At 46.2% G+C, this 18745-nt stretch overlaps 1 protein-coding gene across 11 annotated transcripts in view; it reads right to left on the bottom strand.

Annotated features, from left to right (window-relative positions):
• The window catches only part of LOC1270900 (homeobox protein prospero), a 169752-nt gene that overhangs the window by 87117 nt on the left and 63890 nt on the right, over window positions 1-18745 (bottom strand). For 8 of the 11 annotated variants that reach the window (XM_061648987.1, XM_061648997.1, XM_061648995.1 and 5 more), the window contains one exon: window positions 10769-10828. The gene's annotated coding sequence lies outside the window, so the exon portion shown is untranslated. Of the gene's footprint in view, window positions 1-10768; window positions 10829-11509; window positions 12281-12382; window positions 15568-17616; window positions 17718-18745 lie in introns of those variants that run through there. The other 3 variants (XM_061648988.1, XM_061648986.1, XM_061648989.1) reach the window with 3 other exon arrangements.

Below are 18745 nucleotides of genomic sequence, written 5' to 3' on the forward strand. Positions count from 1 at the left end.
AGAGTCGTCATCGTACTGGTTGGTTGGCTGTCGTTCAGATCTTGTGCCCGGCAGCCTTAAGAGTGTAAGGGAAATCTCTACGAAGGGGATTGGCTTGAGCAGTGTGTTTGACTGGCGTACTAGAACCTACTCCCACTGCTATTTCTGCACGTCTTAAGAAAGCGTCGACGGTGGAAGCAAAATGCAACAAGTTACTGGCCTGTTTGCCCTTCCTTAGCACAAAAGAAAACAAGGTTGATTGCAGGGCGTGTGAAAGGAGTCTATTGACACTTCAATCGCATAATGAATCTGACAAGAGGGTGAAGCAGAGCGCCCGTTGGTGTAAGGGTGGATGTGTTCGTGGGAAAATTCCGGAAGTAGTTGATATCCGGTCCCGTATCCGGTGTGATTTACCGTAGTGCACCTGAGAGCGCGGCGCAGCAAAACGAAAAACACACACAAAAAATCACGTGGGAGTGTTCTTTTACGCTTGGTGGGCACCCTCCTTTTACAACAGACACACCGATAATGTATGCTTGTTCGCACAGGTTGACGATGGCAAATTTAAATATTTCTGTAAATTATTCATGAAGCAAAAGAGCATGGGAAAATGGGGGCCCACGGGGTTTGAAAGCAAACGCAACAATACTAAAAACTAGATGAAAGGCCTACACACATTGGCAAAGAAGCATCAGGGGGGCAAAACCCTTTCGGCGGGTGACTTTGGCCTTTTTCTTTTGCCAATCAAGCATGAAAGTGGCTTTTGGGCTGGGATTCGAGAGAAGATGTTCTAATGATTGGCTTTTGCCAATGTACGGCCACAACATCTTCCACTTTCTCCCTTCTGCCCACTACATGGCACACCATGTACACACATGGTTGATAATGTAGGAAAAATTCTATCAATTAAAGTTTGGCGCAAAACTTTTCCTATGCTCCCGCATCACAAACATTCCAGTGCTTACACATACGCTCAACCCTCCCACCGAGTGCTTGTTGTCGGTCCTGCCAACGTCCGGACGATTGTTTTGTCTTGAACAACATGTCTCATCAGAGTGCCGGCCAGCCCTAGCGCCTCCCCGACTCCCCCATTATTCCCAGGTATCATCACCGTGGTGAACTTGTGCGACACAGAGTCAAATTTTTAATTATCTTCCCTCTAGAGAGAACAAAATTGATTAATGACGATAAGAATTTCCATTCCCTGGAGCCCCAGGAAGGAAGAGAAACTTTATTGACCGTTTACACGAGGGTGGAGCGAAAGGATATAGGGCACACACCCTTTGTCTGCTACATCCGCACAACAGGACGGGAATGGCACGAAACAGTAAGTCACAAGAAATCATGAGAAATTCCTTTGCTTGTGTGCGCTAACCCGTTGTATAGGGGGAATGCTGTGTTCTGCTCTGGTGAATATCCTGTGAATTGAACGAGGCTCTCTGCGATCGGGTCCTGTTGTTCCTCTGCAGAGGGGTCCTTATTTCTGTACGTAGCGGTACTGTTGTGAGGTGTAACGACGTAGACGACGACTTTTGAAGAATCATTTTATATTTTAAGGGGTTTTAAAGACAAAAAAACATTAAAAAATAAGATACTAATGTCCAGACATGAAGAATATTATTTTAAATGATACCAACAAGTTAAAGCTTCAATGTAGACTCCATCTACAAAAAAACCGAACTCCATCTCACAACCTAAGTACTCTTTTGCACGCTCGATTGTTCAAACACTAGACGGTGCTTTTAAATTATTCTAGCCTCACCTCCACCCCTTGTGTGGACACAGACACTTATCTAATTTATACAATCCGAGCGGAACTCCCCACTTCCGGCGGAGAAGCAATAATTGAAGCTGTTCCGCAAGTCAATCGTCAAGCTGTCCTCGCTCCGTGAGCAACTGAGACTCCCCGAGCGGCCATTGGACATTCGCGGCTCACGTGGTACTTACGCGCTCTGTAATGTGTGGCCGCACCCTCTGTCTGTTTAGTGCAGCGAGAGGGGGGGGGGAGGCAATGTTTTTCGTCCCATGTTGTTGTTGTCGCTCTCCGGAGAAGTAATTACCATTTGAAACATCCATCAACAGAAACATCCTCCTCCGAGCTCTCGATTCAGAACGCCCGCCCGCCTTCTCCACCTTCTGCCACCTTCGTGCGAAGGTGAAAACTCAACCGGACACCCGCGCACACGGCTTCCAGAAATGTCGGTGCACAGGTCTCGCGGTCTCCCGCTTCGCATCACCCACTGTTGTGTGCGGCCTCTCCCCCTCTGGGATGAGGAGATCTCACATTCGATAGGCCTCACGCGCTGCTCTTATTAGTGAACGCGTTTCGTTCCGTTTCGCGGACTGCGGACGACGATCGGGGCCACCGAATCTCTAGAATCAAATCGCATCATGCAATACTACTTCCTCACATCCGGTTTTTTGTAACGCGCAACATCGTAACACGCCGTCCCTTCCCTCGCCATTTGTGTTCTGTTCTCCTTTTTTATTCGCTTCCTCGCGCGTCCATCCACTCCCCAAGAATGATGAAGCACGGAGAAACCTACTATTGTGTTCACCCGTCCCCAATTTGATGCAAAGTGCAAAGCTCCAAGGGTAGTAGTAAAACCATGTACGCCCTCCCCTCCCGCCCATTATATCCGTTCTTGACCCCACTCTGTTGCCCATCCCTCCACGGCTTGCTTCTCCTAGCGAAATCGTTCACTACTTCCGATTCTCTCGGTGCTTCGCATCGCTGATCGCCACGAATCAACGCGCATATTATTCTAGTTCTCCACTTGACTCTTACACACATTGCGCACCCACCCTTTGCGCGAGGGGGAGGAAATGAATATGGAGGGATTTATTTGCCTACTGATTGGCCCACCCGATGCTGTACCACCGTGCGGCGTGTATGTGTGTGTGTGTCGCCAAACCCTCTCAAGCAGCACGGAACGAACGCGCAAGCGAAAAGGCGTCATCATCGGTCGAGAGCATCGCGCGGACACAATCGTGCACGCGGCGCACTTGTCTGCGTTGTTGGACGGAATGTGCGCAATCAAATCGCGCCCATCGTCCGGTTAGTAAGAGGAGGGGGGCACAAAACTGTTGTTTGTCCCCAGGCGAGCTGGCGTTACTTTATACTTTACGCGGTCTGGTCTGTAGCTTAATAACCATTTTCCTAACCGTGCGGAAAACGGAAGGTACAAAAGGGAAGGTACAAAAGGGCAGCAGAAAGGGCAGGGGCAAGAAGTAGGTTGGAAAAATAACATCATTTGATTGTCATCGGTCACCCTGAAGTCCGTACACTCTGTCCCATCTCTACATTCCCCCCCTCAGCACCCGCTCACCAGAGGCGGGCCTGATTTCTTCCGCTTCACCTAACGGGGTCGCGGTGTTCCGGGGCTTCCAGCGCGCTTGGTTCGGTTCCGGCCGGGAGCGCTTCCGAGGAGTCATGATCTTTCGACAGTAGTTCCGGTCAATTTATACCCTTTTCCCCCTGGCTGTCACTGCTTTGCATTGCATGCCTTTAAAAAACCATATTCATGTGTATGAGCCGTATGGGTGTAGTTTGAAGTGAAAAATAACTTTACCCAACACGCACGTAGCGGGACGGGCATTTATTAGAACGGAGTTAAGTTCCGTTCCGTTTGAGAATTGAGTTTGCCGGTGTATTGTTGTTGCTGCTGCCGCCAACTACTCCATCAACCTCGCACATCGTTCTTTTGCTTCGACTGGTGGAAGTGGGGGTGTTGCCTTCTGGTTTTAAGTTTTTTTTTTTTTAGTTTTGTTTGCACCCCCCACACCGTCACAAACAAACAGCGACCAACCCAGGTGGGCAGGTGTGGCGGAGCGCGCACTGGGTTCGATGGGAAGGGGGCGCGCTTCGCTTTACGCTCGGAAATTGCAATCGGAAGTAAATTATGGCTTTCGAGTTCTTTTCATTTCCCGTTCATTTCACTTAAAGAGTAGGGGGAGACCAACCGTCGCTGGACATTATGGGTTTTGTGTGCTACTTTTGAGCGAAGGGACGACGGAATGCTTGCTTCCCGGAATTCACCCAGCGCTGATAATAAGTGGCTTTAAGGAAAGAATTGACCGCAGCAATAGTTCTAAAATAAAACGCACAATGAACAGCTCCTGTAATCCGAAGGCATTGATTTAGTCAAAAACTTTTACCATCAATCATCATTACCCTTAAGAAACTTGTTCTACTTTAGTGAAAAAAGGAACGACATAGGTTTAAAGGTCAACTATTATGGTAGATATATGTCACATTAATACTGTCGATCTCGTGGAACAGTCATCAACTCGTACGATTTAATAACATGCCAGTCATGGGTTCAAACCCCGAATGGACCGTGTCTCCATACATAGGACTGACTATCCTGCTATGGGTTTACAAAAAGTCCATGAAAGACAATCCCACTAGTGGTATAGGCTAGACTTTTGACAATGGTTTTTGTGCCAAAGAATAACAAATGGTCACTAATAAAAATGCTCTTTGAAGGGGGGTTGCACATTTGAAAAAATCAAATATATAGACGTTACGAAAAAATAAAAACTGTTACATCGCAAGTAGTGATAAATATAACGAAAAGAAATGTGATGTGGAATGCAAATGAAATATTATTATTTCACGGAATACTTAAAAGTTACACCAAGCTGCAATTTCATTATGATAAACAATATTTTATTTTTTTCATTTTGCCTACTTCCAGCATTCTTGCCGAAATCTCTCGAGTTCTTGTTGGCACCTAATGCTGCCTGTTCTAAGCTACACATAAAGAATTAAGAATTAGTAGCAGTTGATCACTAGTTCAATAGTTGTACACCACAATATAACATCGTTAATTTAGTTATCAAACCTCGGTAGGATAGAAATATTACAGCTGCAGAAATATTACATCTTAAGTTTCATCAAAACACGTACAGTAAACACAGTCTGTTCTCGAATTATGCGGTTTGTGCGTTCACGAGGAATCTGCGTAACTCGAATATCCGCGTAAGTCGAATTTCGTGGTTTTCGACCAAAATACAATTGGCTATTTGGAATTTGTATTCAGTTTAGTACTTTTATACACTTTATAATTTATTTAATGCAATTAGGGCAGAATATTCTGAAAGATTTTGCTTGTAAGTGAATTAAATGTATTAGCAAAAATGAAATTTATTCTGCAGTGAACAATTCTGCAAGCAAATTGAACTGATTTGACATTTGATCTGTCAAATTAAGAAAACCGCGTATCTCCGAATCCGCGTAACTCGAGAACCGCGTAACTCGGGAACAGACTGTATAGGAGAGCTTCTAATGCATCCTTTAAAATATCATAACACAACATTAACGCTCACCTCAATACGAAAAGCATTCAAAATTCTTGTACTAATCGTTACGTATTCGGAATTTCATTATTATTACTTATTCATTTGTTTTTATTTCTCAACGCAAAAAAGACTAAGCGTGTAAAAAGCAAACTTGCTAGTTATTTGCACAGAAACAAACTACGCAGAGCCCAAGTAAAAGCTCAATTTGCTTCCATTAACACATTGCAGATAGAACAAGACAAATTAAACACCACACCGCTCCAATCCCCCATTTTTGAATGATAACACTCTATTATCTCCTCCCCGTTTCTCTAAATCCACCAGCATCATGTCGTCACTCTTTCGTGTCCTGTGTATTGCATCCTTTTTTACGCATCCTGCAAACAAAAGCAAGGGAAACGGTCGCGGCTAATAAGCTCACCCAGCAGCTTCTCCGGTCCTTTTACTTCGTCCCGTGACCGGTCGTGGTGTGTGAAAGGTTGTGTGCGGGAGATGCATCGGTTAGGCACAGCGAATGCATTCTCCAACTCTTGTGTTCTCGTGTGTATATCTGTGTGCAGATCGAGGTGGTGGCCCCACATTTACCGTCATTGGATGGACAAAAACAATAGCCACACGAACAGAAGCCGTACAGTAAAAGCATTGTTTGCTAGTTGGTCTGGTCACAATACTGCAGCAGCAGGCGTGTTGAAATTTCTGGGCTGAGATTGTTTGTAATTTTGCAATGAGCAAGTAAGCGAAATCGTGGGGGAAGAATTGTACCGGAAGGAGGGAAAAGAAGGGCGTCTCTCTAGTGGAAGCTGGTCTGGGCTCAATTACCGATTGTTATCGTATTGATATGCACGATTCCTGAAGGTGCAACACAAAACAGTCGAGATGGATAAGAAGTACAAGTACTGCATCCGATAAAGGTCCTGATAAAGGGGAGAGTGTACGGTCCGGTGTGGGGTGTTCTATTCTGATGATTGCAATTGCCCCATTTCCTTTCACCCTTGCATCGGTTTCCATCGATCTTGCGGTGCCACCTGGTCGGCTTGTATAGGTTTGGAAGTAATGAAGAAAATATGCTAATGGAGACGGGGCGAGTCCGGGTTCTGAGGTGGACTTGCTTCTTCCAGTGAAGTTTGCTGCATTGTGTGGTCAAAAACATCAAGGAGCTGAGCAGTGTATTTTTTTTTCTCTGCTCCTATTCCCATCCCCAAAGCGCCAGTCGAGTCGGATTGATTCAAAATGGCTATTTTTGCAACATCCATTTCGTAATCATTTTGCCAGTGGTTCTGGGTCGTATGATTAGAAAAGTTCTGGATTAGTTTCTTAGTTCCTTTTAGGTTCGGTGAAGCAGGCAATGGTCAATCAGGGCCCCGGAGATTGTGCTCTTTCATGAGGTTTACAGCACAACCCCGAGGACGGGCGACCAATCCTTGCTTATTGATTACGAATTAGTTCCTAGTCTCGGCTTTTCGTTCGCATAACATTTCTCTATTTGTTTTATTTTTTCCTACAAAAAGAAACCTCAAACATTCTCTGCTACCCAGACGCCATACAAACGCACACACACACGCGGGCAAAGATGGCAATCGAAAGGAAACGAAATTCCAACCCACGTGAATACCAGTTCCAGTTCTTGCGCTGTTTCGTGCGCGTTATTTAAAGACCCATTTCCGGCGTCGGTTTCCGATCAGTGTCAGTGTCATTTCAGCAAGAAGACGTGCGACGACGCTGAACGGTATCGCGCAGTATCATGTGGAAAACTATCGCACTGACTGGAGACTTTTTAATCGTGCGAGTTCCGTGATTCGCCACACGTCCGGACCCTTCGCTCACGAAACACGAAACCTTCATTTCTGGTGGAGCACTCCCGAGGCAGCCGCCTTTTAAGACATGATTCAATCAAAACGAAGTGCAAGAAACCTCTTGATTTGCGTCGGTTTGCATTCTTCGGAAAGGAATGTGTTCGCCCAAGTTATCGTCTGACAGTAATCGTTTCGTGACGAAAGGCGAAATAAAAGGCCGCTTTCCTGACCTGTCAGCATGGTTGGAGTTCAGCTCAAATCATCGTTCGAAACCTCATCGAGGGATGGGGTGTGTTTCGGAGGATTGTTTGTAAGTCGTAACAATAAAAAATTAAAACAAAAATATAATTGATAGGTTTTTGTACTTTTTCTAACGAGGTTTTACTTTCCATGGGGGCAATAACAAGCGTCAAAACAACGTGCATAGTTAAATAAGTTTCTTTATGTTAAGGTCTTCCTATCTCGAAGCTATTGTAGAAGACATATTGACAGAGTCTGTGTGAGTGCGATACAAAATCGTTAAAAAGTAGCTTAGAAGCTCTCCCATGAAACCCATGGATTTTCATTCGTTGCATTGTAATTGCACGAAGGGTTACACAACCGATTGAGAAATCATGCACTATTGTGCGGATGTTTTCGTTTTTTTGTTTGGCCCGTCATACAAGCCCCAGCGAGCGCAAGCAGGGCACTGTTGAGTGGGTTGGGCTGAGATCTGCTATAGGGTGGTGGTACAGTGTATCCGCGCAGTGGCACTTCCCCTTTTTTGACTATTTGCCGGTAGTAGAGTAGTACATCGCGCTTCTCCCCACCATTTCGTCGTGATTTGTCTGTTCTTCCAAGCGCATCACATCGGCGCCAAAGCAACAGCAGAAAAGGCCTCAACCATCCAACCCGCAGCGGAAGGCGATTCGTTGAAAATTCGCCACCGCTTCCAGTTCTGCGACGCATGAACGATTGTATCTTCATCTACTCACTTTGCTACTCGTCTGCTCTTCACGCCCTGACAAGTTCCTCGCGAATCATCTTTGTAGCTGCCGCCATCATTACAAGCGTTCGTATATTGATGCTCAAAAGTTGCGGGAAAAAAGCATCGAACGGAACGTCGACGGAAACAAATTTTGCCCTATTGCTCCGCTGAGGAAACAAATCGCAGTCGAAGAAAAAGCAATACATGTATCTCATATTTTCTACATTTTCTCATATCACAAAATCATCAATTCTTCCTAGAAACGATTTATTGCATTCTAAAACGCCCATGCCAGGGTTTAAGCATCATCCCACAATGCAAGAGAACGAACAGCACATTCGTTCCACTTCTTCAAGGACTTTGGAAATCGTTTACGTTCTGGATCAACCGTGTAAGCACCGCACAATAACATCAAAGTTTCTAGCGGACACACGTGTACGAATCACCAACAGCGCTTCATCTACGGGCGAGCTAACGATGCGAAAGCTACTGCCAGAAGAGATGCCCCACTTGCATCCTGTGCAGCCAGCAAATTGATGTGAAACCCTTTATTGCACGCCCTTTGCCGGAATGTGAAGAGACACAAAACAGACAGGGATGCACGATATCATTTAGCCTCGAGAAACCGATCGGATCGTTAACGGTACACATCAAATGGTATATTTTCTTTCCTCCTCTTTTTTTTTGTTTTACTTTTCACAAGTTTTCGAGTCGATTTATTGATTTGCTAGACTGTATTGCAACGTGAAACCGGCTCTCGTAGCGATAACGGACCACTAGATAGCAAAGCAGTCGGTAGATTAATGAGAAGTTTTGCGCGAAAAAATAAATCAATACTTTCGGTTAATCGATGGTGCATTTTTTCCCCCTCCGGCAGCCTATTTCACTATTTCGGTGGCGTTTGAAGACAAGAGTGCAATTAGTGCAGCACCGACTTGAATCCGCTCGTTGCAACTGAGGAATGGGGTACACATCGGGCTATGTCGAAACTCGTGGAAACCGGTTCAAAGGTGGGACTAGAGGAGTTTGCAATTTACAAACGTAATTGTTGATTTTCTTTTCCGATTTTTCACCAACTCGGCAAAGGTGTTGTCCGTTCTCGGCGGAAGTTTGTGCCACGAGCTTCGTGTTAATAGATGCACCGCATGCACAAACACATGAGTTTACGCAAAGGGGGAAAACAGCGCTTCCTAGCATGGGGGAAAATTGGTTGCAATTTAATTTACTTATTTGCGAAGAAAATGCACACGATACCTTTTCTTTGTCCAGAAGCAGCAAATCTTAGCCCTTGTATGGCGAAGCAAACCACCAGTCACAGCACACAGGAAGAGCAGCACAATCAATACAATTATCGATGCAACTTCTGGCGAGCGTGTGTGTAGGGCCCGTTGATAATGGTAACAACCCACCGCAGCCCACAGACTGTTCGCGCGCTGCTTTCTTCTTATCGACCGATTTCCATATCACACATAACCTGTCATGTTTGTACTCGTGGAACTGAGTGCATGCTGACTCTGTGGGGAATGGCGTACGGTACCGGTGGGGCACATCAGGCGGGGGCGCGTTTTAGAAAACTGTTTTATTTTCATTTCCATATTTAACTGTTTCGAGAAGCGCTTGAAAAATCGGCCGAGAAGGGTAGCAAACACAGCGAGTGAGAGACAGAGAGCAAACAAAATGCAACCCCGTCCAAAGTGTACCGCATTCGCGTGCAGCACCGATTATCGAGCCGAGGTGAAATTTCATGTGCAGCAGCAGCAGTATGGACGGAAAATACGATAACATAGTGGTTTATAATTTATTTCTTGTCATCGACTGCATCACATACACATCAGTGCATTATTGGCAAAGGTTTTGTGTGTGGCGAAACTGTGGCGCGCTGGCAGTGGGTGAAGTGAGTGCTTTCAGTTGTGCCGCCGTCAGCATTCACAGCTTGTCTTCTCTCGAGAAAGTGACGACAAGTGGATTTTTTTTCGGCACCCTCATCACCCATCATCCCTCTGTTTAAATATATATATATATGTGTGTGTGTGTGCATGCCTTTCCCTTGCTTGATATCTTTAGAACCCCATATGGGTTATCAGTGCCGCGCACCGAGCTGGGGAGGCCGGCCGTGAGTGTGGGAGCTCGTTCGGGAACGAACACGTTACGTTTGTAGCAAAAACCACTACACCCCCGTCGTAGCAGGTGGTGACCGCGGCATTGGTGCCGCCATATGGCATGGCAGGAGGGTGATAGAGACTGGTGCACCCGAAAAAAAAGCCCACGTCATAGTAGATCGTTCCAGAATGTTGTCCTTGTTTGGCCCGGGCACTATCACTATAAAGCCAAAATAACCTCGAACGAACTCGGACGCACCGGCGTAGTTCAGTTAAGATGACGGGTGGCGTGTGATTGCGGAATGTGACATGTGGAACGATCTTCGCTGTCACGACTGCTAAACCGGAGTGCATCTCCTATCCGCCGCAAATGAAACCCTCCAGCCTGTTCACGACAATTTCATGTGTCACAACAAACGCGGCGTAATGCGTAATAATCTCCATCGTTTCATTGCATTGCGTTGCCTTTTATAATGCGTTCAATCAACATGGAGCATCATTGGATCGTGTACGGGTTTCTTCTTTGCTAACAAACAGGGGTAGCATCATTCGTGGTTTGCCGGAGTGGTATCATCATACGAAACAAACTAACAAAATGGCAGATGCCATTGTGATCGAGTACTCACCTGACATCAGTGGTAGTTCTCGGTGTGGTGTCGAATATCGGTAATATTTTGTGGAAGTATCTGTAACAATCATAGAACACATTAGTTGATATGTTGCGATAACATGGTTTTGCAAATTCAGAATGGAGACTAAAAAAGAATTGGAAATTAACATAATTAAGAAGAATGAAAAAAAAGAAGAAAAGAAAAACCAGTGCAAGCTCGACTAGGAGCATAAAACAAACGCCATTTAGCTTGAGATTTAGTAGCACGACAAACAAAACCAAAACGCGAGTCCGAATTACGAGTGCGATCTTGTTCGATCACAAATCATCCATCCGATTGTAGCGCTCTCTAGCGGCGAGTAGGACAACACCAGCACCACATCAAGCGCCATCTGTTGGACGTTGCCTGCGTGCAGCGTTGGCTTTCTTGTTGAACATTAATTTGATTCTGCTTATTCCACTTATCTTCCAATTGCAATAGAAAACTCCTACTGTTCCGCCAGAAAGTGTTTGTTTTGTTTTTCAACATGTAACCAATTATAGTGACGCTTGGGATAGCATTTCAATTTCCGCACGAAACAAAATAACACCGAACTAATAATCTGCAACGGGCCAATCAGTCTCAAAGATGTAAGAGAGAGAAAGAGAGAGAAAAACAAACTAAACAGTATGTGTAGTGGTTTTTTGTAATAAAAATTGCGTTTAGTAATGTTTTGTTTTGTTTTTTTTTTTTTGTTTTTCTTGAATGATACATCACCATATGGGAACCGTTCAACACTAACTAAATACAGTTTCTTCTCTTCTGTTTGCATATCATCGCATTCGTAGCTGCCGGTATGCATCATTTTTATCACAGTTTGGTTTCTTCTTGTGTGTTTTTCTTCTTTTTTCTTCTTGTTTAACGCTTTTTCTTCTTCTTTTTTTGATTGATTGCTTTTTTTGTACTTTTTATAAAACAACATTTTCTTCTTCTTTTTTCTTCTTTTTCTTCTTGATTTTTGATGAGGAACGCGCATTGATAAGCGCTGCATTTAAGGCACATTTCACCAACCCTTCTTTGGAGGATGTGATGCGCCAAACGAACAGCGGTTTATATTTCGCTTCCGACGACGATAAAGAACACGGATGTCGACCGACATCGACGACGACGAGTAGGCGCGGTTAATCCGTGCTGGACAAACAGGTGTATTTTACATATCTGGCCCGCTGGCAGCTCTCGATGGGATAAAAATGGTGTGTGATGGTCAACAACCTAACCTCTGGTGCAGTACAACAACCTCAATTCGAAACCTTCCCCGGTCACGAGGAACGAGGAAGGTTATCTTCACAGCCAAAGGAAGTTGCATTCGGGAAAGCTTAGAGACTGGGAGAGACTGGGAACAGGTCGGCCAGAAGGGCCTGTAACATCACCACACCGAGCAAGATAGCTACCGCGGGCCAAGGAGATCCAGCAGAACGGCGCCTACCGCCTAGCTGCGCCTCGTGCCCCAACAACCAGCAGCATAAACGCATAAATGGCCGAGAAAAAACACAAAAAACGGACCCCTCTGTTGATCCCTCTCTAGATAGATAGCTGCTGGGAGGAGTGTGGAATGATCACCTGTGTAAACTTTGCGACTTGCACACGTACCGGTGGTAAAAGGACTTTATCACGCTCACTTGCACTGCACAGTCACTAGCTGTTCTGGTTTCGCTTGGAACCGGCATGGATTCACTCGTAAAACACTCTGCACTGTGCACTCTTCACTTAAGCACACCTACGCCACACACACACACGTTCTGACCATTTACACACGCACAAACACACACACGCTGCACAAATTTCGTTCTTTGAGCAAACTTTTCTCGCGTGCACTGTTGTAACTCACCGGGATGGTTGCACTGTGGCCACACAATAGAGTGTTTTGTGGTTTCACTGCACTTTCACTAAACGTTCACGCACTTATATAAGATGTATTGGAATGGTTTGCTCATCCTCTACATCCAACACGGAGCCTAGTTGCTCGCTTCCAAATAAGTTCTCATCTCTCGTTCTCAGCACGTCAAACGCAGCGTGTAAAAAGCTTCATAATTCACACACTACTGATTGTTTGCTTCAATTGGTGCATTTTTTTCTCCGCCTGTTTCTGCCTAGCTTCCTGTCACTCTAACAGCTCCGCACAATTCGCGACCCACACTCATCGATTACTACTAATGCTCTACGCTCGCTCGCACACACGCGCGATCACGCACAATTAGAACTTATCACACTTATGTCTCGAAGAAGCTCGAGCAACTGTTTTTGTTTTGTGTGTGTGTTTCAAAAACTCGAAGTTGGAGATTCACACTTTACATCAGCACCCTCGTGTGGGGGTTGTGTGTTTTGGTTTCGTTTTTCGTTTCTATGTTTTCGAAGCCGGCCTATTTTTTCAACACTCAGACTGTTTTGTTGATTTCTCGCTTTGATGCGTTACTAATAATATTGAGCTTATCCCACAATAAGCAGTTCACAGTTTCGTAAAATTCCCAGCGATGTTCGGGAGGGTTTGCTTTTCACTTCCGTACCATAATTGATTGCAAATACTTGCATCACGCTGGTGGCTGCTGGTGGTTGCGGAGGTTTGCCAGGACGCGTCGTTTCGCACCCGCTGGCGGACACCTTATTATGGCCTTTTTGCAGTAGTAAAAAATTCCACGAGTAGTGCGGCGCGCAACAACACACACTGACGCCTCTACTACCCGCGCTCGTCGTTAAACCAAAGAGGCTCGTGTATTTGGGGGGAGACACCAAACAACGAAAAGTGCACACGCCACTCACTGGAGGCCCCGAGAACGGGCCCGCACACCGGCTACGACGACGGGCACTGCCCCTGGTGCAGCAGTCGGTGGTGTCGTGACGTGTGGGGAAATAACATGATTCGGTTTGCTTTGCTGTGAGGATCACATCCGTAAGGACAACAGCAACTACGACGACCGGTCGTCCACCTGTCTGCTTGGTCACACTCAAATCGTCCGAGACAGCGTAATGTCGATCGATCATGCCCCACTTCTGCTGCGTTCACTACTGTGTGGTGCTCCTGCCACCAGAGTTCTTCTCGGTTTTGTGTTCGAGCACACGCATACACACATACAGCACATTCGCGCACAAAAGGGCATACAGGATGTTGCGTTGGAGGACCCGCGGACACTACTGTTATCGGGACGCGCGTAACCTAATCAATCGTCATTATCACATGCCGCACGCTGCAGCTGCTTCTTGCGGCGACGTTTGTTATTGACGCTCGTCGTAGCGGTAAAGTTAATTTCACATAATTTTTCACTCACGGGCACGTTGATACGCAACCTTTGAACGCAACATGAACGCTTGCACTGCCTCTTCCAATCGCTGCACACCGTGGGGTACGCCGGCATGTTGCTGTCGATGCAAGGCAAGATGAAGCGCAGCGCCCGGGTGGTTTCCACTGAACATAGTAGGCTTGTGCGTACGTAGCGGCAGACAGAGCTGCTAGTCGACACGGATGATCAGTGTCCCGTCATGCTCCACCACTCACTACAGGGTTAATCCTGACCATGGGGGAAAACCGCAGAAACCCCAGGAGGGAAGAGGATGCGTTGACTTTCTAACTGCGTTCGATCGAGAGTTTAACCAACTTTGAAAACGCACTTCCCTCCTCATTCGTTACACACTACGTGCTAGTAGTAGTTTATTGGTATATGGAGTTTTATATTTATATTATAGCTTTTATACAATATTCTTATTACAAGAGTCCTGCCAGGCCTTTCGCTTTCTGGCTGGCTTGATCTTCTTCTTTTTTTCGAGAACACTGGACACACACGGTTTATATAGTCGTTTTATAGTATTGAGAGTTAGTGTTCGGTGCGTTTAATAACGCGCACCGAGCAAACGAAAGAGTTCGAACAGAAATGCATCGTATGACAATCGTACGTATGAGATTATTAGGGGTTTTAAAACCAAGAACAACTTGTATTTTCTTCAACGTCGCAACACTGACTCGACGTGTGCGCGACCGCCCGAACCGCCACCGATGCTGATGTTGCTGCTGCTGGGCTGCGGTGGGACGATCAGCGCCGCTTTCGTTCCGCTGATGATGATGTTGTTGATGTTGTTGTTGCGGAACATTTCTTCCAACAGTGTGTGCGAGTGTTAAGGATGATGTCTACACACACACACACACGCGTTGTTTCTTCTTCTTTCTCTTTTGCAACACAGACGGCTTCGTTTGATTTTCTTCTTCAATTTCTTCGTTCACTGATACAACACGCGGCTGGTGGTGGTGGTGATGCTGATGTTGATTTCACTCACTATTCACACACAAGCACATATCTACACACACACACACATTCACTGGTTTCGAGTGGAAAAATCCAATTCAACTATTGCTGATTTGCACGCTCGGTTGTCAGTTTCAAGGATCGTGTCTTAATTCGTCCTTGTGCGCGCAATGGTGTTTTTTTTGTGATGTAAAGAGTTGTTGATGTTGTGTGCGATTTTCGTTTGCTATTTGCAAGCTTCACTTTTGTGTTTTCTTCTTCTTCTCCCGCGCGTACTGAGAGAGTGTAGATTGAGCTGAGTTTCGATTTCTGCTGCGCTGTTATGGGTGCTACTACTTTTATGCTGTATTTTGCGCGCGCTTTTTTACTGCTTTCTTCCTTTGCTTCTTCCTCTTTTCGCTTTTGCACTGTATAAACACACTTGGTTTGGGTTTGGCTATGGATTTTCTCTTCACAATGGCTGTGACACACACTGTTTGGTTTGTTTGCTGTATTTTTGTTTTTTTTTTTGCTATTGCTGCCTCCTCGAGATCCTGGTTCTGCCTGGTTTTTTTTTCGAAAGAATGGTGAGGAAATGTTGTTATTTGGAAGTTTGGTTTGTGCTGTGAAATGTTTTTTTTTTTTTAATTTAGACTTTTTTATTTTTTTAATCCAATTAGAATTTAGCTGCGATGTCTTATTCCGTTTGCGTTTTTTTTTTCGATTAATTTTCCTACACGGAATCTTTCCCGGAGGAGCCTGCTTCTTGCAACCGGTCCGAACCGTAAGAGAGCCGAGTTAGTTGTGGTACTGGCGTTTCTGAGACCAACTGATAATATGGGGTGTAAAAGTGTCCAACACCGCCCGAGACGCAGCAACCCCGCAACTAATACGCTACACACACACACACACTCGGCCGAAACTCCTTAGAGAGCAGGCCGCACACTCTCCATCTCGTTCGCGCACACTAAAACATCCCCAGTGTTTGTACACCCTTTCTTCTCCAGCCGGTGGCTAAACCGCTCGAAGCTTCCCTTTCTCGAAGACAACGAAGACCACGGCAAACGATGTCGACGAGGACGACGACGACGACGACAACGACGATGACGACGACTTCTCACCGAAGGCAAGTAAAAGCTCGGAGGATGATACCCGAAGACTTTCCCATTCGCCTTCGAAACCCGTCGTCCCCACCGAAGGACGTCGCCACCTTCAGAAAGAATAGAGCAGTCCCGAGTGCGAGCCACCACCTCCCATTCCACCCCACCAATCACCCACCACTACTTGCTATCTGCTAGTCCACTGTCCTCAGGATGGCTGGATGCCTTCCTGCGCGCCGTCAAAGATTCTGCCCAGAAGTATCCTTGGCCGGCGTTTTGTGGCGAGAGGTCGGCAACTCCGAGCAGAGAACGCTGCTGCTGCTGCTCCCGATGCTCAGTCGGTCTGGACGCGGGTTTGCACACTGAGCCTGATGTCTTCGTCTTGTTGCCCGAACTTCTCCGAAGGAGCATATCTACCACAAGTTGACACACACAGACACACGCCCGCACACAGACACACACACCGACGATAAGCAGGTACACCCGCGCACACGCGCGTATCCTTCGGTGTGCGCAGCATCGTCTCTTGCATGCCGGCTCTAAGAAGCAGGAGGTAGGGAGGGAGGGAGGGACCGGCAGCGGGGTAAATATTTAGCCGAAGAAGGAAATTACACTAAATTTTATATAGAGAAAATTTCTCGAAGGGGTGGTTTTTATACACCGACCCTCCAACCCCCCCCCCCCCCTTCATTCTCTCACGCGCTCAACCCCTTATTATATCCTCCCACCCGTGCAGGGTAAGTGGTGCGTCTTTGCGGGTGGGAATACCGAAGAAATATATAATAATACATATAACACACACGCCGAGCGTGTTTTTGGCAAAGGGGAGGAAACGTCCATTACAGGTTGTTGCCGGGCAAAGCAAAGGACTTTTGGGAAGGGAAGGAACAAGAAGTGTTCTTCTCGTGAGATAAGCTTTCTCGTTCGAATTCTTCTGCAACTGTCTTTTCCATCGCGCAACGTTTTTCTCTCGAGTTTTCCGCCAGTACTTTCCTCAATTTTCCTTTCCTTTTCTATGTTTTCTTTTTTGTCTTCTTTCGCGTTTTTTTAAATCGTTTTTACATCCCGATTCCCTTTTTACTTCTTCGATTTGTCTATTAATATTAATTTTTTTTAAATGATCCTGTTTTCCCTTAAGTCCTATTACAATTTGAACACATTTTTTGTCTAGAAACACGTAATGTTTGCCCACTGTAACAACGGCACAACAACACTGGCACAGCGTGGTTTGCTCTCTCCTTTTTTGTTGTTATTCCTAACGGCTCGAACCGGCAAAAAGCAGCCTCAGCGCACACAACGGGGTAATCGATTGCAGAACAGTCAAACAATTCGTCTATTTTCTAAATGTATCCATTTTTTTGTTGAAGAACTGTTGTCTTTTTTTTTTTTTTTTTTTGAATCAATCACACTCTGTTATTATTATTGTTTTTTTTAATGTTGTGATTTTTTTTGTTGTTGCTTCGATCGGGCACTCTATTTTTGCACTATTTTGTTTTGTTCGTTTCGTTCTAACCGCGCGCAACCGAAGATGTTTTTAATTTTGCAGCAATCTCGTCCGACTTTTGGCTCACGACTGACGACGACGACTTGAGAACCTGGGGAGCGCCAGCGTTCCTTCCTTTTTTGCAACCGCGGCAACAGAGAGGAAGGGAAAGTAAGTGCGCGACAGATAGACAGAGAGAGAGAGAGAGAGAGAGAAAGAATGTATCACGGGACAGGGAAGCGCGTTATTCCGGCAAAGAGCCATCGTGCCTTGGCGCGTCAGCATCATTAGAAGAAGAAGGAAAAAACGACGACGACTACGATGGCGCTGCGTCTATATAGGCGAGATTTTCTACGTTGTCCCTTTCGTGCGGGTAGGAACAACGGGTGCGGCATTTGCCCTACCGGCCATAGTCGCATCCGTGCGGGAGGCCATACGGCGGCGGCGGCGGAGGCTTCTTGTCCTTTTTACTCGTTTTTCTCACCGTCGTCGTCACCGTCTCTCCAAAGCGGGGAAGACCGCCGGGTGAGTGTGTTGGTTTCCACGTGCGCGTTAGTATAGGTGAGCGCCGAAAATTCCGAGGAAAATCGACGAGTACATAACCTTCACCGGTGTTGGTCGTCGTCACGCGGAAAAGCACTCACCGCGAGTACGGCGCAGCTTCTTCGGGCTTTCACCCAAACATCTCCCGCGTACGGGTGGAGGGGGTGCGTTCGAACGAGAAGATACAACTATGTGGTTAAAAGCGAGTGCTCACACACACACGCATACAGCATTTTCCGAATCACCCCCTCCATCCTGTGCAGCCAAAGCAGCCGGCACACACCAGGGAAAGCCGCAGGGACCTAAGCTGCTCATGCGCGCTCTATGTTGGCCGCTAGTTTCACAACATCTAATGTACACACCAACACAGACACGCCGGCAGCCATCGAATCCCTTCCAATCGGCGAAACTAACCTCGGCAAGGGTTGGCAGGCGGATTTTCCCCCTCCCTAATCTACCCCCGCCAGCAAACACGGGCTGTAGTGCGCTGCACTAGGGAGAGAAAACTGGACCACGTACCCCTTCGTGTGCGTTACTCACACTGACAAACTACACACACCGCTCCGGGTTCGTGTATATAGCGACAAACCTGAAAAGCTGTCGACTTTCTCTTTCC

This window comes from Anopheles gambiae, chromosome 2 (genome assembly GCF_943734735.2).
Source record: "Anopheles gambiae chromosome 2, idAnoGambNW_F1_1, whole genome shotgun sequence".
NCBI classification, from domain to species: Eukaryota; Metazoa; Arthropoda; class Insecta; order Diptera; family Culicidae; genus Anopheles; species Anopheles gambiae.